This window comes from Argiope bruennichi, chromosome 6 (assembly GCF_947563725.1).
Source record: "Argiope bruennichi chromosome 6, qqArgBrue1.1, whole genome shotgun sequence".
NCBI lineage: Eukaryota > Metazoa > Arthropoda > Arachnida > Araneae > Araneidae > Argiope > Argiope bruennichi.
The window spans coordinates 106,065,544-106,089,052 of NC_079156.1; the positions used below are offsets into that span (position 1 = coordinate 106,065,544).

Below are 23,509 nucleotides of genomic sequence, written 5' to 3' on the forward strand. Positions count from 1 at the left end.
ATTTATTTCAAATCACATAAATGCTTTAAAGATAACGGCACGGTAACTCTTCTTGTGGCTCGGTCGCGCAACGGTAGCGCGTCTGACTCCAGATCAGAAGGTTGCGTGTTCAAATCAGGTCCGGGTCAGTGCTTTGTGTTTTAATTTCTTTGCTGTGTGAGTATTTGATCTTCAATAATCGAAATTTCTTTCCATGAATGTGATTGTTTTAAATAAAAAGGAAAAGAAATATCCCGTCTAGCTCTGTCACGCAAAGATATTCAAATTGCGTAAGGAATATATTTTTTATCATTTTTCTTTGCTATAGGAGAATCTACTGTGCTGCGTTCGAAATTTATTTCAATTCACATGAATGCTTTAAAGATAACGGCAATCCAACTCGTCGTGTGGCTCGGTGGCGCAACGGTAGCGCGTCTGACTCCAGATCAGAAGGTTGCGTGTTCAAATCACGTCCGGGTCAGTGCTTTGTGTTTTAATTTCTTTGCTGTGTGAGAATTTGATCTTCAATAAACGAAATTTCTTTCCATGAATGTGATTGTTTTAAATAAAAAGGAAAAGAAATATCCCGTCTAGCTCTGTCACGCAAAGATATTCAAATTGCGTAAGGAATATATTTTTTATCATGTTTCTTTGCTATAGGAGAATCTACTGTGCTGCGTTCGAAATTTATTTCAATTCACATGAATGCTTTAAAGATAACGGCAATCCAACTCTTCGTGTGGCTCGGTGGCGCAACCTTAGCACGTCTCACTCCAGATCAGAAGGTTGCGTGTTCAAATCACGTCCGGGTCAGTGCTTTGTGTTTTAATATCTTTGCTGTGTGAGAATTTGATCCTCATTAATCGAAATTTCTTTCCATGCAAGTGATTGTTTTAAATAAAAAGGAAAAGAAATATCCCAACTGGCTCTTTCACTCAAAGATATTCAAATCGCGTAAGGAATATAGTTTTTATCATGTTTCTTTGCTATAGAAGAATCTACAGTGCTGCTTTCGAAATTTATTTCAATTCACATGAATGCTTTAAAGATAACGGCAATCCAACTCGTCGTGTGGCTCGGTGGCGCAACGGTAGCGCGTCTGACTCCAGATCAGAAGGTTGTGTGTTCAAATCAAGTCCGGGTCAGTGCTTTGTGTTTTAATTTCTTTGCTGTGTGAGAATTTGATCTTCATTAATCGAAATTTCTTTCCATGAATGTTATTTTAAATAAAAAGGAAAAGAAATATCCCGTCTGGCTCTGTCACGCAAAGATATTCAAATCGCGTAAGGAATATAGTTTTTATCATGTTTCTTTGCCATAGGAGAATCTACTGTGCTGCGTTCTAAATTTATTTCAAATCACATGAATGCTTTAAAGATAACGGCATTCCGACTCTTCGTGTGGCTCGGTGGCGCAACGGTAGCGCGTCTGACTCCAGATCAGAAGGTTGCGTGTTCAAATCATGTCCAGGTCAGTGCTTTGTGTTTTAATTTCTTTGCTGTGTGAGAATTTGATCTTCATTAATCGAAATTTCTTTCCATGCATATGATTGTTTTAAATAAAAAGGAAAAGAAATATCCCGTCTGGCTCTGTCACGCAAAGACATTCAAATCGCGTAAGGAATATAGTTTTTATCATGTTTCTTTGCCATAGGAGAATCTAATGTGCTGCGTTCTAAATTTATTTCAAATCACATGAATGCTTTAAAGATAACAGCAATCCAACTCTTCTTGTGGCTCTGTGGCGCAGCGGTCGCGCGTTTGACTCCAGATCAGAAGGTTGCGTGTTCAAATCACGTCCGGGTCAGTGCTTTGTGTTTTAATTTCTTTGCTGCGTGAGAATTTGATCTTCATTAATCGAAATTTCTTTCCATGCATGTGATTGTTTTAAATAAAAATGAAAAGAAATATCCCGTCTGGCTCTGTCACGCAAAGATATTCAAATTGCGTAAGGAATATAGTTTTTATCATGTTTCTTTGCTATATTAGAATCTACTGTGCTGCGTTCGAAATTTATTTCAAATCACATGAATGCTTTAAAGATAACGGCAATTCCACACTTCGTGTGACTCGGTCGCGCAACGGTAGCGCGTCTGACTCCAGATCAGAAGGTTGCGTCTTCAAATCACGTCCGGGTCAGTGCTTTGTGTTTTAATTTCTTTGCTGTGTGAGAATTTGATCTTCATTAATCGAAATTTCTTTCCATGCATGTGATTGTTTTAAATAAAAAGGAAAAGACATATCCCGTCTGGCTCTGTCACGCAAAGATATTCAAATCGCGTAAGGAATATAGTTTTTATCATGTTTCTTTGCCATAGGAGAATCTACTGTGCTGCTCTCGAAATTTATTTCAAATCACATAAATGCTTTAAAGATAACGGCACGCTAACTCTTCTTGTGGCTCGGTGGCGCAACGGTAGCGCGTCTGACTCCAGATCAGAAGGTTGCGTGTTCAAATCACGTCCGGGTCAGTGCTTTGTGTTTTAATTTCTTTGCTGTGTGAGAATTTGATCTTCATTAATCGAAATTTCTTTCCATGAATGTGATTGTTTTAAATAAAAAGGAAAAGAAATATCCCGTCTAGCTCTGTCACGCAAAGATATTCAAATTGCGTAAGGAATATATTTTTTATCATTTTTCTTTGCTATAGGAGAATCTACTGTGCTGCGTTCGAAATTTATTTCAATTCACATGAATGCTTTAAAGATAACGGCAATCCAACTCGTCGTGTGGCTCGGTGGCGCAACGGTAGCGCGTCTGACTCCAGATCAGAAGGTTGCGTGTTCAAATCACGTCCGGGTCAGTGCTTTGTGTTTTAATTTCTTTGCTGTGTGAGAATTTGATCTTCAATAAACGAAATTTCTTTCCATGAATGTGATTGTTTTAAATAAAAAGGAAAAGAAATATCCCGTCTAGCTCTGTCACGCAAAGATATTCAAATTGCGTAAGGAATATATTTTTTATCATGTTTCTTTGCTATAGGAGAATCTACTGTGCTGCGTTCGAAATTTATTTCAATTCACATGAATGCTTTAAAGATAACGGCAATCCAACTCTTCGTGTGGCTCGGTGGCGCAACCTTAGCACGTCTCACTCCACATCAGAAGGTTGCGTGTTCAAATCACGTCCGGGTCAGTGCTTTGTGTTTTAATTTCTTTGCTGTGTGAGAATTTGATCCTCATTAATCGAAATTTCTTTCCATGCAAGTGATTGTTTTAAATAAAAAGTAAAAGAAATATCCCAACTGGCTCTTTCACTCAAAGATATTCAAATCGCGTAAGGAATATAGTTTTTATCATGTTTCTTTGCTATAGGAGAATCTACAGTGCTGCTTTCGAAATTTATTTCAATTCACATGAATGCTTTAAAGATAATGGCAATCCAACTCGTCGTGTGGCTCGGTGGCGCAACGGTAGCGCGTCTGACTCCAGATCAGAAGGTTGCGTGTTCAAATCACGTCCGGGTCAGTGCTTTGTGCTTTAATTTCTTTGCTGTGTGAGAATTTGATCTTCATTAATCGAAATTTCTTTCCATTCATATGATTGTTTTAAATAAAAAGGAAAAGAAATATCCCGTCTGGCTCTGTCACGCAAAGATATTCAAATCGCCTAAGGAATATAGTTTTTATCATGTTTCTTTGCTATAGGAGAATCTACTGTGCTGCGTTCGAAATTTATTTCAAATCACATGAATGCTTTAAAGATAACGGCAATCCCACACTTCGTGTGGCTCGGTGGCGCAACGGTAGCGCGTCTGACTCCAGATCAGAAGGTTGCGTGTTCAAATCACGTCCGGGTCAGTGCTTTGTGTTTTAATTTCTTTGCTGCGTGAGAATTTGATCTTCATTAATCGAAATTTCTTTCCATGAATGTTATTTTAAATAAAAAGGAAAAGAAATATCCCGTCTGGCTCTGTCACGCAAAGATATTCAAATCGCGTAAGGAATATAGTTTTTATCATGTTTCTTTGCCATAGGAGAATCTACTGTGCTGCGTTCTAAATTTATTTCAAATCACATGAATGCTTTAAAGATAACGGCATTCCGACTCTTCGTGTGGCTCGGTGGCGCAACGGTAGCGCGTCTGACTCCAGATCAGAAGGTTGCGTGTTCAAATCATGTCCAGGTCAGTGCTTTGTGTTTTAATTTCTTTGCTGTGTGAGAATTTGATCTTCATTAATCGAAATATCTTTCCATGCATATGATTGTTTTAAATAAAAAGGAAAAGAAATATCCCGTCTGGCTCTGTCACGCAAAGACATTCAAATCGCGTAAGGAATATAGTTTTTATCATGTTTCTTTGCCATAGGAGAATCTAATGTGCTGCGTTCTAAATTTATTTCAAATCACATGAATGCTTTAAAGATAACAGCAATCCAACTCTTCTTGTGGCTCTGTGGCGCAGCGGTAGCGCGTTTGACTCCAGATCAGAAGGTTGCGTGTTCAAATCACGTCCGGGTCAGTGCTTTGTGCTTTAATTTCTTTGCTGTGTGAGAATTTGATCTTCATTAATCGAAATTTCTTTCCATTCATATGATTGTTTTAAATAAAAAGGAAAAGAAATATCCCGTCTGGCTCTGTCACGCAAAGATATTCAAATCGCCTAAGGAATATTGTTTTTATCAAGTTTCTTTGCTATAGGAGAATCTACTGTGCTGCGTTCGAAATTTATTTCAAATCACATGAATGCTTTAAAGATAACGGCAATCCCACACTTCGTGTGGCTCGGTGGCCCAACGGTAGCGCGTCTGACTCCAGATCAGAAGGTAGCGTGTTCAAATCACGTCCGGGTCAGTGCTTTGTGTTTTAATTTCTTTGCTGCGTGAGAATTTGATCTTCATTAATCGAAATTTCTTTCCATGCATGTGATTGTTTTAAATAAAAAGGAAAAGAAATATCCCGTCTGGCTCTGTCACGCAAAGATATTCAAATTGCGTAAGGAATATAGTTTTTATCATGTTTCTTTGCTATATTAGAATCTACTGTGCTGCGTTCGAAATTTATTTCAAATCACATGAATGCTTTAAAGATAACGGGAATCCAATTCTTCTTGTGGCTCGGTCGCGCAACGGTAGCGCGTCTGACTCCAGATCAGAAGGTTGCGTGTTCAAATCACGTCCGGGTCAGTGCTTTGTGTTTTAATTTCTTTGCTGTGTGAGAATTTGATCTTCATTAATCGAAATTTCTTTCCATTCATATGATTGTTTTAAATAAAAAGGAAAAGACATATCCCGTCTGGCTCTGTCACGCAAAGATATTCAAATCGCGTAAGGAATATAATTTTTATCATGTTTCTTTGCTATAGGAGAATCCACTGTGCTGCGTTCGAAATTTATTTCAAATCACATGAATGCTTTAAAGATAACGGCAATCCCACACTTCGTGTGGCTCGGTGGCGCAACGGTAGCGCGTCTTACTCCAGATCAGAAGGTTGCGTGTTCAAATCACGTCCTGGTCAGTGCTTTGTGTTTTAATTTCTTTGCTGCGTGAGAATTTGATCTTCATTGATCGAAATTTCTTTCCATGCATGTGATTGTTTTAAATAAAAAGGAAAAGAAATATCCCGTCTGACTCTGTCACGCAAAGATATTCAAATTGCGTAAGGAATATAGTTTTTATCATGTTTCTTTGCTATAGGAGAATCTACTGTGCTACGTTCGAAATTTATTTCAAATCACATGAATGCTTTAAAGATAACGGGAATCCAACTCTTCTTGTGACTCGGTCGCGCAACGGTAGCGCGTCTGACTCCAGATCAGAAGGTTGCGTCTTCAAATCACGTCCGGGTCAGTGCTTTGTGTTTTAATTTCTTTGCTGTGTGAGAATTTGATCTTCATTAATCGAAATTTCTTTCCATGCATGTGATTGTTTTAAATAAAAAGGAAAAGACATATCCCGTCTGGCTCTGTCACGCAAAGATATTCAAATCGCGTAAGGAATATATTTTTTATCATTTTTCTTTGCTATAGGAGAATCTACTGTGCTGCGTTCGAAATTTATTTCAATTCACATGAATGCTTTAAAGATAACGGCAATCCAACTCGTCGTGTGGCTCGGTGGCGCAACGGTAGCGCGTCTGACTCCAGATCAGAAGGTTGCGTGTTCAAATCACGTCCGGGTCAGTGCTTTGTGTTTTAATTTCTTTGCTGTGTGAGAATTTGATCTTCAATAATCGAAATTTCTTTCCATGAATGTGATTGTTTTAAATAAAAAGGAAAAGAAATATCCCGTCTAGCTCTGTCACGCAAAGATATTCAAATTGCGTAAGGAATATATTTTTTATCATGTTTCTTTGCTATAGGAGAATCTACTGTGCTGCGTTCGAAATTTATTTCAATTCACATGAATGCTTTAAAGATAACGGCAATCCAACTCTTCGTGTGGCTCGGTGGCGCAACCTTAGCACGTCTCACTCCAGATCAGAAGGTTGCGTGTTCAAATCACGTCCGGGTCAGTGCTTTGTGTTTTAATTTCTTTGCTGTGTGAGAATTTGATCTTCATTAATCGAAATTTCTTTCCATGAATGTTATTTTAAATAAAAAGGAAAAGAAATATCCCGTCTGGCTCTGTCACGCAAAGATATTCAAATCGCGTAAGGAATATAGTTTTTATCATGTTTCTTTGCCATAGGAGAATCTACTGTGCTGCGTTCTAAATTTATTTCAAATCACATGAATGCTTTAAAGATAACGGCATTCCGACTCTTCGTGTGGCTCGGTGGCGCAACGGTAGCGCGTCTGACTCCAGATCAGAAGGTTGCGTGTTCAAATCATGTCCAGGTCAGTGCTTTGTGTTTTAATTTCTTTGCTGTGTGAGAATTTGATCTTCATTAATCGAAATTTCTTTCCATGCATATGATTGTTTTAAATAAAAAGGAAAAGAAATATCCCGTCTGGCTCTGTCACGCAAAGACATTCAAATCGCGTAAGGAATATAGTTTTTATCATGTTTCTTTGCCATAGGAGAATCTAATGTGCTGCGTTCTAAATTTATTTCAAATCACATGAATGCTTTAAAGATAACAGCAATCCCACACTTCGTGTGGCTCGGTGGCGCAACGGTAGCGCGTCTGACTCCAGATCAGAAGGTTGCGTGTTCAAATCACGTCCGGGTCAGTGCTTTGTGTTTTAATTTCTTTGCTGCGTGAGAATTTGATCTTCATTAATCGAAATTTCTTTCCATGCATGTGATTGTTTTAAATAAAAAGGAAAAGAAATATCCCGTCTGGCTCTGTCACGCAAAGATATTCAAATTGCGTAAGGAATATAGTTTTTATCATGTTTCTTTGCTATATTAGAATCTACTGTGCTGCGCTCGAAATTTATTTCAAATCACATAAATGCTTTAAAGATAACGGCACGCTAACTCTTCTTGTGGCTCGGTCGCGCAACGGTAGCGCGTCTGACTCCAGATCAGAAGGTTGCGTGTTCAAATGAGGTCCGGGTCAGTGCTTTGTGTTTTAATTTCTTTGCTGTGTGAGTATTTGATCTTCAATAATCGAAATTTCTTTCCATGAATGTGATTGTTTTAAATAAAAAGGAAAAGAAATATCCCGTCTAGCTCTGTCACGCAAAGATATTCAAATTGCGTAAGGAATATATTTTTTATCATTTTTCTTTGCTATAGGAGAATCTACTGTGCTGCGTTCGAAATTTATTTCAATTCACATGAATGCTTTAAAGATAACGGCAATCCAATTCGTCGTGTGGCTCGGTGGCGCAACGGTAGCGCGTCTGACTCCAGATCAGAAGGTTGCGTGTTCAAATCACGTCCGGGTCAGTGCTTTGTGTTTTAATTTCTTTGCTGTGTGAGAATTTGATCTTCAGTAATCGAAATTTCTTTCCATGAATGTGATTGTTTTAAATAAAAAGGAAAAGAAATATCCCGTCTAGCTCTGTCACGCAAAGATATTCAAATTGCGTAAGGAATATATTTTTTATCATGTTTCTTTGCTATAGGAGAATCTACTGTGCTGCGTTCGAAATTTATTTCAATTCACATGAATGCTTTAAAGATAACGGCAATCCAACTCTTCGTGTGGCTCGGTGGCGCAACCTTAGCACGTCTCACTAAAAAATCAGAAGGTTGCGTGTTCAAATCACGTCCGGGTCAGTGCTTCGTGTTTTAATTTCTTTGCTGTGTGAGAATTTGATCCTCATTAATCGAAATTTCATTCCATGCAAGTGATTGTTTTAAATAAAAAGGAAAAGAAATATCCCAACTGGCTCTTTCACTCAAAGATATTCAAATCGCGTAAGGAATATAGTTTTTATCATGTTTCTTTGCTATAGGAGAATCTACAGTGCTGCTTTCGAAATTTATTTCAATTCACATGAATGCTTTAAAGATAATGGCAATCCAACTCGTCGTGTGGCTCGGTGGCGCAGCGGTAGCGCGTCTGACTCCAGATCAGAAGGTTGCGTGTTCAAATCACGTCCGGGTCAGTGCTTTGTGTTTTAATTTCTTTGCTGTGTGAGAATTTGATCCTCATTAATCGAAATTTCTTTCCATGCAAGTGATTGTTTTAAATAAAAAGGAAAAGAAATATCCCGTCTGGCACTGTCACGGAAAGATATTCAAATCGCGTAAGATATATAGTTTTTATCATTTTTCTTTGCTATAGGAGAATCTACTGTGCTGCGTTCTAAACTTATTTCAAATCACATGAATGCTTTAAAGATAACGGCATTCCAACTCTTCTTGTGGCTCTGTGGCGCAGCGGTAGCGCGTTTGACTCCAGATCAGAAGGTTGCGTGTTCAAATCACGTCCGGGTCAGTGCTTTGTGCTTTAATTTCTTTGCTGTGTGAGAATTTGATCTTCATTAATCGAAATTTCTTTCCATTCATATGATTGTTTTAAATAAAAAGGAAAAGAAATATCCCGTCTGGCTCTGTCACGCAAAGATATTCAAATCGCCTAAGGAAAATAGTTTTTATCATGTTTCTTTGCTATAGGAGAATCTACTGTGCTGCGTTCGAAATTTATTTCAAATCACATGAATGCTTTAAAGATAACGGCAATCCCACACTTCGTGTGGCTCGGTGGCGCAACGGTAGCGCGTCTGACTCCAGATCAGAAGGTTGCGTGTTCAAATCACGTCCGGGTCAGTGCTTTGTGTTTTAATTTCTTTGCTGCGTGAGAATTTGATCTTCATTAATCGAAATTTCTTTCCATGCATGTGATTGTTTTAAATAAAAAGGAAAAGAAATATCCCGTCTGGCTCTGTCACGCAAAGATATTCAAATTGCGTAAGGAATATAGTTTTTATCATGTTTCTTTGCTATATTAGAATCTACTGTGCTGCGTTCGAAATTTATTTCAAATCACATGAATGCTTTAAAGATAACGGGAATCCAACTCTTCTTGTGGCTCGGTCGCGCAACGGTAGCGCGTCTGACTCCAGATCAGAAGGTTGCGTGTTCAAATCACGTCCGGGTCAGTGCTTTGTGTTTTAATTTCTTTGCTGTGTGAGAATTTGATCTTCATTAATCGAAATTTCTTTCCATTCATATGATTGTTTTAAATAAAAAGGAAAAGACATATCCCGTCTGGCTCTGTCACGCAAAGATATTCAAATCGCGTAAGGAATATAGTTTTTATCATGTTTCTTTGCTATAGGAGAATCCACTGTGCTGCGTTCGAAATTTATTTCAAATCACATGAATGCTTTAAAGATAACGGCAATCCCACACTTCGTGTGGCTCGGTGGCGCAACGGTAGCGCGTCTGACTCCAGATCAGAAGGTTGCGTGTTCAAATCACGTCCGGGTCAGTGCTTTGTGTTTTAATTTCTTTGCTGCGTGAGAATTTGATCTTCATTGATCGAAATTTCTTTCCATGCATGTGATTGTTTTAAATAAAAAGGAAAAGAAATATCCCGTCTGACTCTGTCACGCAAAGATATTCAAATCGCGTAAGGAATATAGTTTTTATCATGTTTCTTTGCTATAGGAGAATCTACAGTGCTGCTTTCGAAATTTATTTCAATTCACATGAATGCTTTAAAGATAATGGCAATCCAACTCGTCGTGTGGCTCGGTGGCGCAACGGTAGCGCGTCTGACTCCAGATCAGAAGGTTGCGTGTTCAAATCACGTCCGGGTCAGTGCTTTGTGTTTTAATTTCTTTGCTGTGTGAGAATTTGATCCTCATTAATCGAAATTTCTTTCCATGCAAGTGATTGTTTTAAATAAAAAGGAAAAGAAATATCCCGTCTGGCACTGTCACGGAAAGATATTCAAATCGCGTAAGATATATAGTTTTTATCATTTTTCTTTGCTATAGGAGAATCTACTGTGCTGCGTTCTAAACTTATTTCAAATCACATGAATGCTTTAAAGATAACGGCATTCCAACTCTTCTTGTGGCTCTGTGGCGCAGCGGTAGCGCGTTTGACTCCAGATCAGAAGGTTGCGTGTTCAAATCACGTCCGGGGCAGAGCTTTGTGCTTTAGTTTCTTTGCTGTGTGAGAATTTGATCTTCATTAATCGAAATTTCTTTCCATTCATATGATTGTTTTAAATAAAAAGGAAAAGAAATATCCCGTCTGGCTCTGTCACGCAAAGATATTCAAATCGCCTAAGGAAAATAGTTTTTATCATGTTTCTTTGCTATAGGAGAATCTACTGTGCTGCGTTCGAAATTTATTTCAAATCACATGAATGCTTTAAAGATAACGGCAATCCCACACTTCGTGTGGCTCGGTGGCGCAACGGTAGCGCGTCTGACTCCAGATCAGAAGGTTGCGTGTTCAAATCACGTCCGGGTCAGTGCTTTGTGTTTTAATTTCTTTGCTGCGTGAGAATTTGATCTTCTTTAATCGAAATTTCTTTCCATGCATGTGATTGTTTTAAATAAAAAGGAAAAGAAATATCCCGTCTGGCTCTGTCACGCAAAGATATTCAAATTGCGTAAGGAATATAGTTTTTATCATGTTTCTTTGCTATATTAGAATCTACTGTGCTGCGTTCGAAATTTATTTCAAATCACATGAATGCTTTAAAGATAACGGGAATCCAACTCTTCTTGTGGCTCGGTCGCGCAACGGTAGCGCGTCTGACTCCAGATCAGAAGGTTGCGTGTTCAAATCACGTCCGGGTCAGTGCTTTGTGTTTTAATTTCTTTGCTGTGTGAGAATTTGATCTTCATTAATCGAAATTTCTTTCCATTCATATGATTGTTTTAAATAAAAAGGAAAAGAAATATCCCGTCTGACTCTGTCACGCAAAGATATTCAAATTGCGTAAGGAATATAGTTTTTATCATGTTTCTTTGCTATATTAGAATCTACTGTGCTACGTTCGAAATTTATTTCAAATCACATGAATGCTTTAAAGATAACGGGAATCCAACTCTTCTTGTGGCTCGGTCGCGCAACGGTAGCGCGTCTGACTCCAGATCAGAAGGTTGCGTGTTCAAATCACGTCCGGGTCAGTGCTTTGTGTTTTCATTTCTTTGCTGTGTGAGAATTTGATCTTCATTAATCGAAATTTCTTTCCATGCATGTGATTGTTTTAAATAAAAAGGAAAAGACATATCCCGTCTGGCTCTGTCACGCAAAGATATTCAAATCGCGTAAGGAATATAGTTTTTATCATGTTTCTTTGCCATAGGAGAATCTACTGTGCTGCTCTCGAAATTTATTTCAAATCACATAAATGCTTTAAAGATAACGGCACGCTAACTCTTCTTGTGGCTCGGTCGCGCAACGGTAGCGCGTCTGACTCCAGATCAGAAGGTTGCGTGTTCAAATCAGGTCCGGGTCAGTGCTTTGTGTTTTAATTTCTTTGCTGTGTGAGTATTTGATCTTCAATAATCGAAATTTCTTTCCATGAATGTGATTGTTTTAAATAAAAAGGAAAAGAAATATCCCGTCTAGCTCTGTCACGCAAAGATTAGGAGAATCTACTGTGCTGCGCTCGAAATTTATTTCAAATCACATAAATGCTTTAAAGATAACGGCACGCTAACTCTTCTTGTGGCTCGGTCGCGCAACGGTAGCGCGTCTGACTCCAGATCAGAAGGTTGCGTGTACAAATCACGTCCGGGTCAGTGCTTTGTGTTTTAATTTCTTTGCTGTGTGAGAATTTGATCTTCATTAATCGAAATTTCTTTCCATGCATGTGATTGTTTTAAATAAAAAGGAAAAGAGATATCCCGTCTGGCTCTGTCACGCAAAGATATTCAAATCGCGTAAGGAATATAGTTTTTATCATGTTTCTTTGCTATAGGAGAATCTACAGTGCGGCTTTCGAAATTTATTTCAATTCACATGAATGCTTTAAAGATAATGGCAATCCAACTCGTCGTGTGGCTCGGTGGCGCAACGGTAGCGCGTCTGACTCCAGATCAGAAGGTTGCGTGTTGAAATCACGTCCGGGTCAGTGCTTTGTGTTTTAATTTCTTTGCTGCGTGAGAATTTGATCTTCATTAATCGAAATTTTTTTCCATGCATGTGATTGTTTTAAATTAAAAGGAAAAGAAATATCCCGTCTGGCTCTGTCACGGAAAGATATTCAAATCGCGTAAGATATATAGTTTTTATCATGTTTCTTTGCTATATTAGAATCTACTGTACTGCGTTCGAAATTTATTTCAAATCACATGAATTCTTTAAAGATAACGGCAATCCAAATCTTCTTGTGGCGCGGTCGCGCAACGGTAGCGCGTCTGACTCCAGATCAGAAGGTTGCGTGTTCAAATCACGTCCGGGTCAGTGCTTTGTGTTTTAATTTCTTTGCTGTGTGAGAATTTGATCTTCATTAATTCATTAATCGAAATTTCTTTCCATGCATGTGATTGTTTTAAATAAAAAGGAAAAGAAATATCCCGTCTGGCTCTGTCACGCAAAGATATTCAAATCGCGTAAGGAATATAGTTTTTATCATGTTTCTTTGCCATAGGAGAATGTACTGTGCTGCGTTCAAAATTTATTTCAAATCACATGAATGCTTTAAAGATAACGGCAATCCAACTCCTCGTGTGGCTCGGTGGCGCAACGGTAGCGCGTCTGACTCCAGATCAGAAGGTTGCGTGTTCAAATCGCGTCCGGGTCAGTGCTTTGTGTTTTAATTTCTTTGCTGTGTGAGAATTTGATCTTCATTAATCGAAATTTCATTCCATGCATGTGATTGTTTTAAATAAAAAGGAAAAGAAATATCCCATCTGGCTCTGTCACGCAAAGATATTCAAATCGCGTAAGGAATATAGTTTTTATCATGTTTCTTTGCGATAGGTGAATCTACTGTGCATCTCTCGAAATTTATTTCAAATCACGTGAATGCTTTAAAAATAACGGCAATCCAACTCTTCTTGTGGCTCGGTCGCGCAACGGTAGCGCGTCTGACTCCAGATCAGAAGGTTGCGTGTTCAAATCACGTCCGGGTCAGTGCTTTGTGTTTTAATTTCTTTGCTGTGTGAGAATTTGATCTTCAATAATCGAAATTTCTTTTCATGAATGTGATTGTTTTAAATAAAAAGGAAAAGAAATATCCCGTCTGGCTCTGTCACGCAAAGATATTCAAATTGCGTAAGGAATATAGTTTTTATCATGTTTCTTTGCTATAGGAGAATCTACTGTGCTGCGTTCGAAATTTATTTCAATTCACATGAATGCTTTAAAGATAACGGCAATCCAACTCGTCGTGTGGCTCGGTGGCGCAACGGTAGCGTGTCTGACGCCAGATCAGAAGGTTACGTGTTCAAATAACGTCCGGGTCTGTGCTTTTTCTTTTAATTTCTTTGATTGTGTGAGAATTAGATCTCCATTAATCGAAATTTCTTTAAATGCATGTGATTGTTTTAAATAAAACGGAAAAGAAATATCCCGTCTGGCTCTGTCACGCGAAGATATTCAAATCGCGTAAGGAATATAGTTTTTATCATATTTCTTTACTATAGGAGAATCTACTGTGCTGCGTTCGAAATTTATTTCAATTCACATGAATGCTTTAAAGATAACGGCAATCCAACTCTTCCTGTGGCTCGGTGGCGCAACGGTAGCGTGTCTCACTCCAGATCAGAAGGTTGCGTGTTCAAATCACGTCCGGGTCAGTGCTTTGTGTTTTAATTTCTTTGCTGTGTGAGAATTTGATCTTCATTAATCGAAATTTCTTTCCATGCATGTGATTGTTTTAAATAAAAAGGAAAAGAAATATCCCGTCTGGTTCTGTCACGCAAAGATATTGAAATCGCGTAAGGAATATAGTTTTTATCATGTTTCTTTGCTATAGGAGAATCTACTGTGCTGCGTTCGAAATTTATTTCAATTCACATGAATGCTTTAAAGATAACGGCAATCCAACTCTTCTTGTGGCTCGGTCGCGCAACGGTAGCGCGTCTGACTCCTGATCAGAAGGTTGCGTGTTCAAATCACGTCCGGGTCAGTGCTTTGTGTTTTAATTTCTTTGCTGTGTGAGAATTTGATCTTCAATAATCGAAATTTCTTTCCATGAATGTGATTGTTTTAAATAAAAAGGAAAAGAAATATCCCGTCTGGCTCTGTCACGCAAAGATATTCAAATTGCGTAAGGAATATAGTTTTTATCATATTTCTATACTATAGGAGAATCTACTGTGCTGCGTTCGAAATTTATTTCAATTCACATGAATGCTTTAAAGATAACGGCAATCCAACTCTTCCTGTGGCTCGGTGGCGCAACGGTAGCGTGTCTCACTCCAGATCAGAAGGTTGCGTGTTCAAATCACGTCCGTTTCAGTGCTTTGTGTTTTAATTTCTTTGCTGTGTGAGAATTTGATCTTCATTAATCGAAATTTCTTTCCATGCATGTGATTGTTTTAAATAAAAAGGAAAAGAAATATCCCGTCTGGTTCTGTCACGCAAAGATATTGAAATCGCGTAAGGAATATAGTTTTTATCATGTTTCTTTGCTATAGGAGAATCTACTGTGCTGCGTTCGAAATTTATTTCAATTCACATGAATGCTTTAAAGATAACGGCAATCCAACTCTTCTTGTGGCTCGGTCGCGCAACGGTAGCGCGTCTGACTCCTGATCAGAAGGTTGCGTGTTCAAATCACGTCCGGGTCAGTGATTTGTGTTTTAATTTCTTTGCTGTGTGAGAATTTGATCTTCAATAATCGAAATTTCTTTCCATGAATGTGATTGTTTTAAATAAAAAGGAAATGAAATATCCCGTCTGGCTCTGTCACGCAAAGATATTCAAATTGCGTAAGGAATATAGTTTTTATCATGTTTCTTTGCTATAGGAGAATCTTCTGTGCTGCGTTCGAAATTTATTTCAATTCACATGAATGCTTTAAAGATAACGGCAATCCAACTCTTCTTGTGGCTCGGCCGCGCAACGGTAGCGTGTCTGACTCCAGATCAGAAGGTTGCGTGTTCAAATCACGTCGGGGTCAGTGCTTTGTGTTTTAATTTCTTTGCTGTGTGAGAATTTGATCTTCAATAATCGAAATTTCTTTCCATGAATGTGATTGTTTTAAATAAAAAGGAAAAGAAATATCCCGTCTGGCTCTGTCACGCAAAGATATTCAAATTGCGTAAGGAATATAGTTTTTATCATGTTTCTTTGCTATAGAAGAATCTACATTGCTGCGTTCGAAATTTATTTCAATTCACATGAATGCTTTAAAGATAACGGCAATCCACCTCGTCGTGTGGCTCGGTGGCGCAACGGTAGCGTGTCTGACTCCAGATTAGAAGGTTGCGTGTTCAAATCACGTCCGGGTCAGTGCTTTGTGTTTTAATTTCTTTGCTGTGTGAGAATTTGATCTTCATTAATCGAAATTTCTTTCCATGCATGTGATTGTTTTAAATAAAAAGGAAAAGAAATATCCCGTCTGGCTCTGTCACGCGAAGATATTCAAATCGCGTAAGGAATATAGTTTTTATCATATTTCTTTTCTATAGGAGAATCTACAGTGCTGCGTTCGAAATTTATTTCAATTCACATGAATGCTTTAAAGATAACTTCAATCCAACTCGTCGTGTGGCTCGGTGGCGCAACGGTAGCGCGTCCGACTTCAGATCAGAAGGTTGGGTGTTCAAATCACGTCCGGGTCAGGGCTTTGTGTTTTAATTTCTTTGCTGTGTGAGAATTTGATCTTCATTAATTGAAATTTCTTTCCATGCATGTGATTGTTTTAAATAAAAAGGAAAAGAAATATCCCGTCTGGCTCTGTTACGCAAAGATATTCAAATCGCGTAAGGAATATAGTTTTTATCATGTTTCTTTTCTATAGGAGAATCTACTGTGCTGCGTTCGAAATTTATTTCAATTCACATGAATGCTTTAAAGATAACGGCAATCCAACTCTTCCTGTGGCTCGGTGGCGAAACGGTAGCGTGTCTCACTCCAGATCAGAAGGTTGCGTGTTCAAATCACGTCCGGGTCAGTGCTTTGTGTTTTAATTTCTTTGCTGTGTGAGAATTTGATCTTCATTAATCGAAATTTCTTTCCTTGCATGTGATTGTTTTAAATAAAAAGGAAAAGAAATATCCCGTCTGGCTCTGTCACGCAAAGATATTCAAATCGCGTAAGGAATATAGTTTTTATCATGTTTCTTTGCTATAGGAGAATCTACAGTGCTGCGTTCGAAATTTATTTCAATTCACATGAATGCTTTAAAGATTACGGCAATCCAACTCGTCGTGTGGCTTGGTGGCGCAACGGTAGCGCGTCTGACTCCAGATCAGAAGGTTGCGTGTTCAAATCACGTCCGGGTCAGTGCTTTGTGTTTTAATTTCTCTGCTGTGTGAGAATTTGATCTTCATTAATTGAAATTTCTTTCCATGCATGTGATTGTTTTAAATAAAAAGGAAAAGAAATATCCCGTCTGGCTCTGTCACGCGAAGATATTCAAATCGCGTAAGGAATATAGTTTTTATCATATTTCTTTTCTATAGGAGAATCTACTGTGCTGCGTTCGAAATTTATTTCAATTCACATGAATGCTTTAAAGATAACGGCAATCCAACTCTTCCTGTGGCTCGGTGGCGCAACGGTAGCGCGTGTGACTCCAGATCAGAAGGTTGCGTGTTCAAATCACGTTCGGGTCAGTGATTTGTGTTTTAATTTCTCTGCTGTGTGAGAATTTGATCTTCATTAATTGAAATTTCTTTCCATGCATGTGATTGTTTTAAATAAAAAGGAAAAGAAATATCCCGTCTGGCTCTGTTACGCAAAGATATTCAAATCGCGTAAGGAATATAGTTTTTATCATGTTTCTTTGCTATAGGAGAATCTACAGTGCTGCGTTCGAAATTTATTTCAATTCACATGAATGCTTTAAAGATTACGGCAATCCAACTCGTCGTGTGGCTTGGTGGCGCAACGGTAGCGCGTCTGACTCCAGATCAGAAGGTTGCGTGTTCAAATCACGTCCGGGTCAGTGCTTTGTGTTTTAATTTCTCTGCTGTGTGAGAATTTGATCTTCATTAATTGAAATTTCTTTCCATGCATGTGATTGTTTTAAATAAAAAGGAAAAGAAATATCCCGTCTGGCTTTGTCATGCAAAGATATTCAAATCGCGTATGGAATATAGTTTTTATCATGTTTCTTTGCTATAGGAGAATCTACTGTGCTGCGTTCGAAATTTATTTCAAATCACATGAATGCTTTAAAGATAACGGCAATCCAACTCTTCGTGTGGCTCGGTGGCGCAACGGTAGCGCGTCTGACTCCAGATCAGAAGGTTGCGTGTTCAAATCGCGTCCGGGTCAGTGCTTTGTGTTTTAATTTCTTTGCTGTGTGAGAATTTGATCTTCATTAATCGAAATTTCTTTCCATGCATGTGATTGTTTTAAATAAAAAGGAAAAGAAATATCCCGTCTGGCTCTGTCACGCGAAGATATTCAAATCGCGTAAGGAATATAGTTTTTATCATATTTCTTTTCTATAGGAGAATCTACTGTGCTGCGTTCGAAATTTATTTCAATTCACATGAATGCTTTAAAGATAACGGCAATCCAACCCGTCGTGTGGCTCGGTAGCGCAACGGTAGCGCGTGTGACTCCAGATCAGAAGGTTGCGTGTTCAAATCACGTCCGGGTCAGTGATTTGTGTTTTAATTTCTCTGCTGTGTGAGAATTTGATCTTCATTAATTGAAATTTCTTTCCATGCATGTGATTGTTTTAAATAAAAAGGAAAAGAAATATCCCGTCTGGCTCTGTTACGCAAAGATATTCAAATCGCGTAAGGAATATAGTTTTTATCATGTTTCTTTTCTATAGGAGAATCTACTGTGCTGCGTTCGAAATTTATTTCAAATCACATGAATGCTTTAAAGATAACGGCAATCCAACTCTTCCTGTGGCTCGGTGGCGAAACGGTAGCGTGTCTCACTCCAGATCAGATGGTTGCGTGTTCAAATCACGTCCGGGTCAGTGCTTTGTGTTTTAATTTCTTTGCTGTGTGAGAATTTGATCTTCATTAATAGAAATTTCTTTCCATGCATGTGATTGTTTTAAATAAAAAGGAAAAGAAATATCCTGTCTGGCTCCTTCACGCAAAGATATTCAAATCGCTTAAGGAATATAGTTTTTATCATGTTTCTTCGCCATAGGAGAATCTACTGTGCTGCGATCGAAATTTATTACAAATCACATGAATGCTTTAAAGATAACGGCAATCTAACTCGTCGTGTGGCTCGGTGGCGCAACGGTAGAGCGACTAACTCCAGATCAGAAGGTTGCGTGTTCAAATCACGTCCTGGTCAGTGCTTTTTGTTTTAATTTCTTCGCTGTGTGAGAATTTGATCTTCATTAATCGAAATTTCTTTCCATGCATGTGATTGTTTTAAATAAAAAGGAAAATAAATATGTCGTCTGGCTCTGTCTCGCAAAGATATTCAAATCGCGTAATGAATATAGGTTTTATCATGTTTCTTTGCCATAGGAGAATCTACTGTGCTGCGTTCGAAATTTATTTCAAATCACATGAATGCTTTAAAGATAACGGCAATCCCACTCTTCGTGTGGCTCGGTGGCGCAACGGTAGCGCGTCTGACTCCAGATCAGAAGGTTGCGTGTTCAAATCACGTCCGGGTCAGTGCTTTGTGTTTTAATTTCTTTGCTGTGTGAGAATTTGATCTTCATTAATCGAAATTTCTTTCCATGCATATGATTGTTTTAAATAAAAAGGAAAATAAATATGTCGTCTGGCTCTGTCTCGCAAAGATATTCAAATCGCGTAAGGAATATAGTTTTTATCATGTTTCTTTGCCATAGGAGAATCTACTGTGCTGCGTTCGAAATTTATTTCAAATCACATGAATGCTTTAAAGATAACGGCAATCCCACTCTTCGTGTGGCTCGGTGGCGCAACGGTAGCGCGTCGGACTCCAGATCAGAAGGTTGCGTGATCAAATCACGTCCGGGTCAGTGCTTTGTGTTTTAATTTCTTTGCTGTGTGAGAATTTGATCTTCATTAATCGGAATTTCTTTCCATGCATGTGATTGTTTTAAATAAAAAGGAAAAGAAATATCCCGTCTGGCTCTGTCACGCAAAGATATTCAAATCGCGTAAGGAATATAGTTTTTATCATGTTTCTTTGCGATAGGTTAATCTACTGTGCATCGCTCGAAATTTATTTCAAATCACGTGAATGCTTTAAAGATAACGGCAATCCAACTCTTCGTGTGGCTCGGTGGCGCAAAGGTAGCGCGTCTGACTCCAGATCAGAAGGTTGCGTGTTCAAATCACGTCCGGGTCAGTGCTTTGTGTTTTAATTTCTTTGCTGTGTGAGAATTTGATCTTTATTAATTGAAATTTCTTTCCATGCATGTGATTGTTTTAAATAAAAAGGAAAAGAAATATCCCGTCTGGCTCTGTCACGCGAAGATATTCAAATCGCGTAAGGAATATAGTTTTTATCATATTTCTTTTCTATAGGAGAATCTACTGTGCTGCGTTCGAAATTTATTTCAATTCACATGAATGCTTTAAAGATAACGGCAATCCAACTCTTCCTGTGGCTCGGTGGCGCAACGGTATCGCGTCTGACTCCAGATCAGAAGGTTGCGTGTTCAAATCACGTCCGGGTCAGTGCTTTGTGTTTTAATTTCTTTGCTGTGTGAGAATTTGATCTTCATTAATCGAAATTTCTTTCCATGCATGTGATTGTTTTAAATAAAAAGGAAAAGAAATATCCCGTCTGGCTCTGTCACGCAAAGATATTCAAATCGCGTAAGGAATATAGTTTTTATCATGTTTCTTTGCGATAGGTGAATCTACTGTGCATCGCTCGAAATTTATTTCAAATCACGTGAATGCTTTAAAGATAACGGCAATCCAACTCTTCGTGTGGCTCGGTGGCGCAACGGTAGCGCGTCTGACTCCAGATCAGAAGGTTGCGTGTTCAAATCACGTCCGGGTCAGTGCTTTGTGTTTTAATTTCTTTGCTGTGTGAGAATTTGATCTTCATTAATAGAAATTTCTTTCCATGCATGTGATTGTTTTAAATAAAAAGGAAAAGAAATATCCTGTCTGGCTCCTTCACGCAAAGATATTCAAATCGCTTAAGGAATATAGTTTTTATCATGTTTCTTCGCCATAGGAGAATCTACTGTGCTGCGATCGAAATTTATTACAAATCACATGAATGCTTTAAAGATAACGGCAATCTAACTCGTCGTGTGGCTCGGTGGCGCAACGGTAGAGCGACTAACTCCAGATCAGAAGGTTGCGTGTTCAAATCACGTCCTGGTCAGTGCTTTTTGTTTTAATTTCTTCGCTGTGTGAGAATTTGATCTTCATTAATCGAAATTTCTTTCCATGCATGTGATTGTTTTAAATAAAAAGGAAAATAAATATGTCGTCTGGCTCTGTCTCGCAAAGATATTCAAATCGCGTAATGAATATAGGTTTTATCATGTTTCTTTGCCATAGGAGAATCTACTGTGCTGCGTTCGAAATTTATTTCAAATCACATGAATGCTTTAAAGATAACGGCAATCCCACTCTTCGTGTGGCTCGGTGGCGCAACGGTAGCGCGTCTGACTCCAGATCAGAAGGTTGCGTGTTCAAATCACGTCCGGGTCAGTGCTTTGTGTTTTAATTTCTTTGCTGTGTGAGAATTTGATCTTCATTAATCGAAATTTCTTTCCATGCATATGATTGTTTTAAATAAAAAGGAAAATAAATATGTCGTCTGGCTCTGTCTCGCAAAGATATTCAAATCGCGTAAGGAATATAGTTTTTATCATGTTTCTTTGCCATAGGAGAATCTACTGTGCTGCGTTCGAAATTTATTTCAAATCACATGAATGCTTTAAAGATAACGGCAATCCCACTCTTCGTGTGGCTCGGTGGCGCAACGGTAGCGCGTCGGACTCCAGATCAGAAGGTTGCGTGATCAAATCACGTCCGGGTCAGTGCTTTGTGTTTTAATTTCTTTGCTGTGTGAGAATTTGATCTTCATTAATCGGAATTTCTTTCCATGCATGTGATTGTTTTAAATAAAAAGGAAAAGAAATATCCCGTCTGGCTCTGTCACGCAAAGATATTCAAATCGCGTAAGGAATATAGTTTTTATCATGTTTCTTTGCGATAGGTTAATCTACTGTGCATCGCTCGAAATTTATTTCAAATCACGTGAATGCTTTAAAGATAACGGCAATCCAACTCTTCGTGTGGCTCGGTGGCGCAAAGGTAGCGCGTCTGACTCCAGATCAGAAGGTTGCGTGTTCAAATCACGTCCGGGTCAGTGCTTTGTGTTTTAATTTCTTTGCTGTGTGAGAATTTGATCTTCATTAATAGAAATTTCTTTCCATGCATGTGATCGTTTTAAATAAAAAGGAAAAGAAATATCCTGTCTGGCTCTGTCACGCAAAGATATTCAAATCGCTTAAGGAATATAGTTTTTATCATGTTTCTTCGCCATATCAGAATCTACTGTGCTGCGATCGAAATTTATTTCAAATCACATGAATGCTTTAAAGATAACGGCAATCCAACTCTTCGTGTGGCTCGGTGGCGCAACGGTAGCGCGTCTGACTCCAGATCAGAAGGTTGCGTGTTCAAATCACGTCCGGGTCAGTGCTTTGTGTTTTAATTTCCTTGCTGAGTGAGAATTTGATCTTCATTAATCGAAATTTCTTTCCATGCATGTGATTGTTTTAAATAAAAAGGGAAAGAAATATCCCGTCTGGCTCTGACACGCAAAGCTATTCAAATCGCGTAAGGAATATAGTTTTTATCATGTTTCTTTGCTATAGGAGAATCTACTGTGCTGCGCTCGAAATTTATTTCAAATCACATGAATGCTTTAAAGATAACGGCAATCTAACTCGTCGTGTGGCTCGGTGGCGCAACGGTAGCGCGTCTAACTCCAGATCAGAAGGTTGCGTGTTCAAATCACGTCCTGGTCAGTGCTTTTTGTTTTAATTTCTTCGCTGTGTGAGAATTTGATCTTCATTAATCGAAATTTCTTTCCATGCATGTGATTGTTTTAAATAAAAAGGAAAATAAATATGTCGTCTGGCTCTGTCTCGCAAAGATATTCAAATCGCGTAAGGAATATAGTTTTTATCATGTTTCTTTGCTATAGGTAAATCTACTGTGCTGCGCTCGAAATTTATTTCAAATCTTGTGAATGCTTTAAAGATAACGGCAATCCAACTCTTCGTGTGGCTCGGTGGCGCAACGGTAGCGCGTCTGACTCCAGATCAGAAGGTTGCGTGTTCAAATCACGTCCGGGTCAGTGATTTGTCTTTTATTTCTTTGATGTGCGAGAATTTGATCTTCATTAATCGAAATTTCTTTCCATGCATATGATTGTTTTAAATAAAAAGGAAAAGAAATATCCCGTCTTGCTCTGTCACGCAAAGATATTCAAATCGCGTAAGGAATATAGTTTTTATCATGTTTCTTTGCGATAGGTTAATCTACTGTGCATCGCTCGAAATTTATTTCAAATCACGTGAATGCTTTAAAGATAACGGCAATCCAACTCTTCGTGTGGCTCGGTGGCGCAAAGGTAGCGCGTCTGACTCCAGATCAGAAGGTTGCGTGTTCAAATCACGTCCGGGTCAGTGCTTTGTGTTTTAATTTCTTTGCTGTGTGAGAATTTGATCTTCATTAATAGAAATTTCTTTCCATGCATGTGATCGTTTTAAATAAAAAGGAAAAGAAATATCCTGTCTGGCTCTGTCACGCAAAGATATTCAAATCGCTTAAGGAATATAGTTTTTATCATGTTTCTTCGCCATAGGAGAATCTACTGTGCTGCGATCGAAATTTATTTCAAATCACATGAATGCTTTAAAGATAACGGCAATCCAACTCTTCGTGTGGCTCGGTGGCGCAACGGTAGCGCGTCTGACTCCAGATCAGAAGGTTGCGTGTTCAAATCACGTCCGGGTCAGTGCTTTGTGTTTTAATTTCCTTGCTGAGTGAGAATTTGATCTTCATTAATCGAAATTTCTTTCCATGCATGTGATTGTTTTAAATAAAAAGGAAAAGAAATATCCCGTCTGGCTCTGCCACGCAAAGCTATTCAAATCGCGTAAGGAATATAGTTTTTATCATGTTTCTTTGCTATAGGAGAATCT

At 38.5% G+C, this 23,509-nt stretch overlaps 57 non-coding genes across 57 annotated transcripts; all 57 read left to right on the plus strand.

Moving 5' to 3' along the window:
* Window positions 1-56: 56 nt before the first annotated feature.
* Window positions 57-128, plus strand: Trnaw-cca (transfer RNA tryptophan (anticodon CCA)). The gene has a single exon. It is a non-coding gene; the product is annotated as a tRNA-Trp (tRNA).
* A 260-nt stretch (window positions 129-388) lies between these two features.
* Window positions 389-460, plus strand: Trnaw-cca (transfer RNA tryptophan (anticodon CCA)). Its single transcript has one exon. It is a non-coding gene; the product is annotated as a tRNA-Trp (tRNA).
* A 592-nt stretch (window positions 461-1,052) lies between these two features.
* On the plus strand, window positions 1,053-1,124 carry Trnaw-cca (transfer RNA tryptophan (anticodon CCA)). Its single transcript has one exon. It is a non-coding gene; the product is annotated as a tRNA-Trp (tRNA).
* A 257-nt stretch (window positions 1,125-1,381) lies between these two features.
* On the plus strand, window positions 1,382-1,453 carry Trnaw-cca (transfer RNA tryptophan (anticodon CCA)). Its single transcript has one exon. It is a non-coding gene; the product is annotated as a tRNA-Trp (tRNA).
* Window positions 1,454-1,713: 260 nt separating this feature from the next.
* Window positions 1,714-1,785, plus strand: Trnaw-cca (transfer RNA tryptophan (anticodon CCA)). Its single transcript has one exon. It is a non-coding gene; the product is annotated as a tRNA-Trp (tRNA).
* Window positions 1,786-2,045: 260 nt separating this feature from the next.
* Window positions 2,046-2,117, plus strand: Trnaw-cca (transfer RNA tryptophan (anticodon CCA)). The gene has a single exon. It is a non-coding gene; the product is annotated as a tRNA-Trp (tRNA).
* Window positions 2,118-2,377: 260 nt separating this feature from the next.
* On the plus strand, window positions 2,378-2,449 carry Trnaw-cca (transfer RNA tryptophan (anticodon CCA)). Its single transcript has one exon. It is a non-coding gene; the product is annotated as a tRNA-Trp (tRNA).
* Window positions 2,450-2,709: 260 nt separating this feature from the next.
* Trnaw-cca (transfer RNA tryptophan (anticodon CCA)) lies at window positions 2,710-2,781 on the plus strand. Its single transcript has one exon. It is a non-coding gene; the product is annotated as a tRNA-Trp (tRNA).
* A 592-nt stretch (window positions 2,782-3,373) lies between these two features.
* Window positions 3,374-3,445, plus strand: Trnaw-cca (transfer RNA tryptophan (anticodon CCA)). Its single transcript has one exon. It is a non-coding gene; the product is annotated as a tRNA-Trp (tRNA).
* Window positions 3,446-3,705: 260 nt separating this feature from the next.
* Window positions 3,706-3,777, plus strand: Trnaw-cca (transfer RNA tryptophan (anticodon CCA)). The gene has a single exon. It is a non-coding gene; the product is annotated as a tRNA-Trp (tRNA).
* A 257-nt stretch (window positions 3,778-4,034) lies between these two features.
* On the plus strand, window positions 4,035-4,106 carry Trnaw-cca (transfer RNA tryptophan (anticodon CCA)). The gene has a single exon. It is a non-coding gene; the product is annotated as a tRNA-Trp (tRNA).
* A 260-nt stretch (window positions 4,107-4,366) lies between these two features.
* Window positions 4,367-4,438, plus strand: Trnaw-cca (transfer RNA tryptophan (anticodon CCA)). Its single transcript has one exon. It is a non-coding gene; the product is annotated as a tRNA-Trp (tRNA).
* Window positions 4,439-4,698: 260 nt separating this feature from the next.
* Window positions 4,699-4,770, plus strand: Trnaw-cca (transfer RNA tryptophan (anticodon CCA)). The gene has a single exon. It is a non-coding gene; the product is annotated as a tRNA-Trp (tRNA).
* A 260-nt stretch (window positions 4,771-5,030) lies between these two features.
* Window positions 5,031-5,102, plus strand: Trnaw-cca (transfer RNA tryptophan (anticodon CCA)). The gene has a single exon. It is a non-coding gene; the product is annotated as a tRNA-Trp (tRNA).
* Window positions 5,103-5,694: 592 nt separating this feature from the next.
* Trnaw-cca (transfer RNA tryptophan (anticodon CCA)) lies at window positions 5,695-5,766 on the plus strand. The gene has a single exon. It is a non-coding gene; the product is annotated as a tRNA-Trp (tRNA).
* A 260-nt stretch (window positions 5,767-6,026) lies between these two features.
* Window positions 6,027-6,098, plus strand: Trnaw-cca (transfer RNA tryptophan (anticodon CCA)). Its single transcript has one exon. It is a non-coding gene; the product is annotated as a tRNA-Trp (tRNA).
* Window positions 6,099-6,687: 589 nt separating this feature from the next.
* Window positions 6,688-6,759, plus strand: Trnaw-cca (transfer RNA tryptophan (anticodon CCA)). Its single transcript has one exon. It is a non-coding gene; the product is annotated as a tRNA-Trp (tRNA).
* A 260-nt stretch (window positions 6,760-7,019) lies between these two features.
* On the plus strand, window positions 7,020-7,091 carry Trnaw-cca (transfer RNA tryptophan (anticodon CCA)). The gene has a single exon. It is a non-coding gene; the product is annotated as a tRNA-Trp (tRNA).
* A 592-nt stretch (window positions 7,092-7,683) lies between these two features.
* Trnaw-cca (transfer RNA tryptophan (anticodon CCA)) lies at window positions 7,684-7,755 on the plus strand. Its single transcript has one exon. It is a non-coding gene; the product is annotated as a tRNA-Trp (tRNA).
* Window positions 7,756-8,348: 593 nt separating this feature from the next.
* Window positions 8,349-8,420, plus strand: Trnaw-cca (transfer RNA tryptophan (anticodon CCA)). The gene has a single exon. It is a non-coding gene; the product is annotated as a tRNA-Trp (tRNA).
* Window positions 8,421-8,680: 260 nt separating this feature from the next.
* Trnaw-cca (transfer RNA tryptophan (anticodon CCA)) lies at window positions 8,681-8,752 on the plus strand. The gene has a single exon. It is a non-coding gene; the product is annotated as a tRNA-Trp (tRNA).
* A 260-nt stretch (window positions 8,753-9,012) lies between these two features.
* Trnaw-cca (transfer RNA tryptophan (anticodon CCA)) lies at window positions 9,013-9,084 on the plus strand. The gene has a single exon. It is a non-coding gene; the product is annotated as a tRNA-Trp (tRNA).
* Window positions 9,085-9,344: 260 nt separating this feature from the next.
* Window positions 9,345-9,416, plus strand: Trnaw-cca (transfer RNA tryptophan (anticodon CCA)). Its single transcript has one exon. It is a non-coding gene; the product is annotated as a tRNA-Trp (tRNA).
* Window positions 9,417-9,676: 260 nt separating this feature from the next.
* Trnaw-cca (transfer RNA tryptophan (anticodon CCA)) lies at window positions 9,677-9,748 on the plus strand. The gene has a single exon. It is a non-coding gene; the product is annotated as a tRNA-Trp (tRNA).
* A 260-nt stretch (window positions 9,749-10,008) lies between these two features.
* On the plus strand, window positions 10,009-10,080 carry Trnaw-cca (transfer RNA tryptophan (anticodon CCA)). Its single transcript has one exon. It is a non-coding gene; the product is annotated as a tRNA-Trp (tRNA).
* A 260-nt stretch (window positions 10,081-10,340) lies between these two features.
* On the plus strand, window positions 10,341-10,413 carry Trnaw-cca (transfer RNA tryptophan (anticodon CCA)). The gene has a single exon. It is a non-coding gene; the product is annotated as a tRNA-Trp (tRNA).
* A 259-nt stretch (window positions 10,414-10,672) lies between these two features.
* Window positions 10,673-10,744, plus strand: Trnaw-cca (transfer RNA tryptophan (anticodon CCA)). The gene has a single exon. It is a non-coding gene; the product is annotated as a tRNA-Trp (tRNA).
* A 260-nt stretch (window positions 10,745-11,004) lies between these two features.
* On the plus strand, window positions 11,005-11,076 carry Trnaw-cca (transfer RNA tryptophan (anticodon CCA)). Its single transcript has one exon. It is a non-coding gene; the product is annotated as a tRNA-Trp (tRNA).
* Window positions 11,077-11,336: 260 nt separating this feature from the next.
* Trnaw-cca (transfer RNA tryptophan (anticodon CCA)) lies at window positions 11,337-11,408 on the plus strand. Its single transcript has one exon. It is a non-coding gene; the product is annotated as a tRNA-Trp (tRNA).
* Window positions 11,409-11,668: 260 nt separating this feature from the next.
* Trnaw-cca (transfer RNA tryptophan (anticodon CCA)) lies at window positions 11,669-11,740 on the plus strand. Its single transcript has one exon. It is a non-coding gene; the product is annotated as a tRNA-Trp (tRNA).
* Window positions 11,741-11,954: 214 nt separating this feature from the next.
* On the plus strand, window positions 11,955-12,026 carry Trnaw-cca (transfer RNA tryptophan (anticodon CCA)). Its single transcript has one exon. It is a non-coding gene; the product is annotated as a tRNA-Trp (tRNA).
* A 260-nt stretch (window positions 12,027-12,286) lies between these two features.
* Window positions 12,287-12,358, plus strand: Trnaw-cca (transfer RNA tryptophan (anticodon CCA)). The gene has a single exon. It is a non-coding gene; the product is annotated as a tRNA-Trp (tRNA).
* Window positions 12,359-12,618: 260 nt separating this feature from the next.
* On the plus strand, window positions 12,619-12,690 carry Trnaw-cca (transfer RNA tryptophan (anticodon CCA)). The gene has a single exon. It is a non-coding gene; the product is annotated as a tRNA-Trp (tRNA).
* A 268-nt stretch (window positions 12,691-12,958) lies between these two features.
* Trnaw-cca (transfer RNA tryptophan (anticodon CCA)) lies at window positions 12,959-13,030 on the plus strand. Its single transcript has one exon. It is a non-coding gene; the product is annotated as a tRNA-Trp (tRNA).
* A 260-nt stretch (window positions 13,031-13,290) lies between these two features.
* Window positions 13,291-13,362, plus strand: Trnaw-cca (transfer RNA tryptophan (anticodon CCA)). Its single transcript has one exon. It is a non-coding gene; the product is annotated as a tRNA-Trp (tRNA).
* Window positions 13,363-13,955: 593 nt separating this feature from the next.
* On the plus strand, window positions 13,956-14,027 carry Trnaw-cca (transfer RNA tryptophan (anticodon CCA)). Its single transcript has one exon. It is a non-coding gene; the product is annotated as a tRNA-Trp (tRNA).
* Window positions 14,028-14,287: 260 nt separating this feature from the next.
* On the plus strand, window positions 14,288-14,359 carry Trnar-ccu (transfer RNA arginine (anticodon CCU)). Its single transcript has one exon. It is a non-coding gene; the product is annotated as a tRNA-Arg (tRNA).
* Window positions 14,360-14,951: 592 nt separating this feature from the next.
* Window positions 14,952-15,023, plus strand: Trnar-ccu (transfer RNA arginine (anticodon CCU)). Its single transcript has one exon. It is a non-coding gene; the product is annotated as a tRNA-Arg (tRNA).
* Window positions 15,024-15,615: 592 nt separating this feature from the next.
* Trnaw-cca (transfer RNA tryptophan (anticodon CCA)) lies at window positions 15,616-15,687 on the plus strand. Its single transcript has one exon. It is a non-coding gene; the product is annotated as a tRNA-Trp (tRNA).
* Window positions 15,688-16,611: 924 nt separating this feature from the next.
* On the plus strand, window positions 16,612-16,683 carry Trnaw-cca (transfer RNA tryptophan (anticodon CCA)). The gene has a single exon. It is a non-coding gene; the product is annotated as a tRNA-Trp (tRNA).
* Window positions 16,684-16,943: 260 nt separating this feature from the next.
* On the plus strand, window positions 16,944-17,015 carry Trnaw-cca (transfer RNA tryptophan (anticodon CCA)). The gene has a single exon. It is a non-coding gene; the product is annotated as a tRNA-Trp (tRNA).
* Window positions 17,016-17,275: 260 nt separating this feature from the next.
* Trnaw-cca (transfer RNA tryptophan (anticodon CCA)) lies at window positions 17,276-17,347 on the plus strand. Its single transcript has one exon. It is a non-coding gene; the product is annotated as a tRNA-Trp (tRNA).
* A 260-nt stretch (window positions 17,348-17,607) lies between these two features.
* Trnaw-cca (transfer RNA tryptophan (anticodon CCA)) lies at window positions 17,608-17,679 on the plus strand. Its single transcript has one exon. It is a non-coding gene; the product is annotated as a tRNA-Trp (tRNA).
* Window positions 17,680-17,939: 260 nt separating this feature from the next.
* Window positions 17,940-18,011, plus strand: Trnaw-cca (transfer RNA tryptophan (anticodon CCA)). Its single transcript has one exon. It is a non-coding gene; the product is annotated as a tRNA-Trp (tRNA).
* Window positions 18,012-18,935: 924 nt separating this feature from the next.
* On the plus strand, window positions 18,936-19,007 carry Trnaw-cca (transfer RNA tryptophan (anticodon CCA)). The gene has a single exon. It is a non-coding gene; the product is annotated as a tRNA-Trp (tRNA).
* Window positions 19,008-19,267: 260 nt separating this feature from the next.
* Trnaw-cca (transfer RNA tryptophan (anticodon CCA)) lies at window positions 19,268-19,339 on the plus strand. Its single transcript has one exon. It is a non-coding gene; the product is annotated as a tRNA-Trp (tRNA).
* Window positions 19,340-19,599: 260 nt separating this feature from the next.
* Trnaw-cca (transfer RNA tryptophan (anticodon CCA)) lies at window positions 19,600-19,671 on the plus strand. Its single transcript has one exon. It is a non-coding gene; the product is annotated as a tRNA-Trp (tRNA).
* Window positions 19,672-19,931: 260 nt separating this feature from the next.
* On the plus strand, window positions 19,932-20,003 carry Trnaw-cca (transfer RNA tryptophan (anticodon CCA)). The gene has a single exon. It is a non-coding gene; the product is annotated as a tRNA-Trp (tRNA).
* A 260-nt stretch (window positions 20,004-20,263) lies between these two features.
* Window positions 20,264-20,335, plus strand: Trnaw-cca (transfer RNA tryptophan (anticodon CCA)). The gene has a single exon. It is a non-coding gene; the product is annotated as a tRNA-Trp (tRNA).
* A 592-nt stretch (window positions 20,336-20,927) lies between these two features.
* On the plus strand, window positions 20,928-20,999 carry Trnaw-cca (transfer RNA tryptophan (anticodon CCA)). The gene has a single exon. It is a non-coding gene; the product is annotated as a tRNA-Trp (tRNA).
* Window positions 21,000-21,259: 260 nt separating this feature from the next.
* Trnaw-cca (transfer RNA tryptophan (anticodon CCA)) lies at window positions 21,260-21,331 on the plus strand. The gene has a single exon. It is a non-coding gene; the product is annotated as a tRNA-Trp (tRNA).
* A 260-nt stretch (window positions 21,332-21,591) lies between these two features.
* Window positions 21,592-21,663, plus strand: Trnaw-cca (transfer RNA tryptophan (anticodon CCA)). The gene has a single exon. It is a non-coding gene; the product is annotated as a tRNA-Trp (tRNA).
* Window positions 21,664-21,923: 260 nt separating this feature from the next.
* Trnaw-cca (transfer RNA tryptophan (anticodon CCA)) lies at window positions 21,924-21,995 on the plus strand. Its single transcript has one exon. It is a non-coding gene; the product is annotated as a tRNA-Trp (tRNA).
* A 260-nt stretch (window positions 21,996-22,255) lies between these two features.
* On the plus strand, window positions 22,256-22,327 carry Trnaw-cca (transfer RNA tryptophan (anticodon CCA)). Its single transcript has one exon. It is a non-coding gene; the product is annotated as a tRNA-Trp (tRNA).
* A 260-nt stretch (window positions 22,328-22,587) lies between these two features.
* Trnaw-cca (transfer RNA tryptophan (anticodon CCA)) lies at window positions 22,588-22,659 on the plus strand. Its single transcript has one exon. It is a non-coding gene; the product is annotated as a tRNA-Trp (tRNA).
* A 259-nt stretch (window positions 22,660-22,918) lies between these two features.
* Window positions 22,919-22,990, plus strand: Trnaw-cca (transfer RNA tryptophan (anticodon CCA)). The gene has a single exon. It is a non-coding gene; the product is annotated as a tRNA-Trp (tRNA).
* Window positions 22,991-23,250: 260 nt separating this feature from the next.
* On the plus strand, window positions 23,251-23,322 carry Trnaw-cca (transfer RNA tryptophan (anticodon CCA)). The gene has a single exon. It is a non-coding gene; the product is annotated as a tRNA-Trp (tRNA).
* Window positions 23,323-23,509: the final 187 nt, after the last annotated feature.